Source organism: Limulus polyphemus, unplaced genomic scaffold (assembly GCF_000517525.1).
Source record: "Limulus polyphemus unplaced genomic scaffold, Limulus_polyphemus-2.1.2 Scaffold2331, whole genome shotgun sequence".
NCBI lineage: Eukaryota > Metazoa > Arthropoda > Merostomata > Xiphosura > Limulidae > Limulus > Limulus polyphemus.
The window spans coordinates 114,219-115,412 of NW_013667941.1; the positions used below are offsets into that span (position 1 = coordinate 114,219).

Below are 1,194 nucleotides of genomic sequence, written 5' to 3' on the forward strand. Positions count from 1 at the left end.
ACCGAACAAGGAGTAAAGTTAAGGTAAGATAGCGCTCAGCAGTTACTACGTGATTCGAGATCAAAATCACACAAATCCATTAAATTAAGCATATGATAATGTGCCTTTATATTTAATTATGAAATTATTTCACAAATGTGCTTTAAATATTTTACAAAAGTAAATTGCTAATTGCTTCACTTACCGTTTTGAGGTCAACAATTCTAATTTTTCTTTATTCAGTATTTTGAAAGCAAACTTCGGAGAAGAAACTGGGATCACTAAAAAAAAATCAACGGTTTTAACGCCTTGGCGGATGCTTTCCGTTTATTCTCAATTCTAGTGACTGTATAACAATGAGACTAGTTAAAAATGTTTTCAGCTCCGCCCTTATTTTTTGACGTCATTGGAAGACACAAATACATATACACTGATATGTCTGCGCGTCAGCCTTATCTTATGGAACAGACTGACACTTGATATGAAAAGGTTTGTTCATGCTAACTTCGGTGTTGTTTTTTTTTTCTCTTGATAATAACATAAAGTTGCCATAGGCAACAAAATTACATTATTTTTCACCAAAAATTGTGCAATATAGTTGTTTTATCAATAAAATGTTACTTTACTCTTTACAACATCTTCCCAATGTCTCAACAGCATGTGTGAGGGATGATAGTGCTAAAGAAAAATAGGGTTTCGATACCCGTGTTGGGCACAACACAGATAGCCCATTGTGTAGCTTTTTGCTTGATCATATTTCCATACGTTGTTGAGATTAGATGTTTGGAAAAAGCTTTTATCTTTATCAGCAGTAATCGCCTCGTCAGTTGAACCATAGCGATCCTTATCCACTCAATTCTCAGAAATTATATTTAACTAAGCTGTATGCGTCTCTATTCAATTTAATCTAAAATAAATATTTTTCAAGTATATGACTATTTATCGGAAGGTCGACTGATGGAACTTCTGTTATTAGTAAATGCTACGAAAAAAAATGAAATACCTTTAATATTTGAGGCGTAGACAAAAAGAAAAAGCGGACAAAGGAGTGAAGCAAGCCGATAAAAGCGCTACTGTCATCAAATATGTCATTGAAAACACAACAAGTGATTGCATTTTGAGGAGCTGCTAATTTGAGGCGTTTAATGTGAGCAGTACAAAACGCAAGTTGAAATAGAGTATACTGTTTATTTATGAATCTGTTAAACTGGTAGG

At 33.5% G+C, this 1,194-nt stretch overlaps 1 protein-coding gene across 2 annotated transcripts in view; it reads right to left on the minus strand.

The window, feature by feature from the left end:
• Positions 1-1,194, minus strand: part of LOC106466645 (UDP-N-acetylhexosamine pyrophosphorylase-like) — a 70,296-nt gene that overhangs the window by 53,633 nt on the left and 15,469 nt on the right. Inside the window, exon 1 of one of the 2 annotated variants that reach the window (XM_013926936.2) lies at positions 185-323. The exons of the other annotated variant lie outside the window; for it this stretch is intronic. The gene's annotated coding sequence lies outside the window, so the exon portion shown is untranslated. Of the gene's footprint in view, positions 1-184; positions 324-1,194 lie in introns of those variants that run through there. 2 annotated transcript variants of the gene reach the window in all.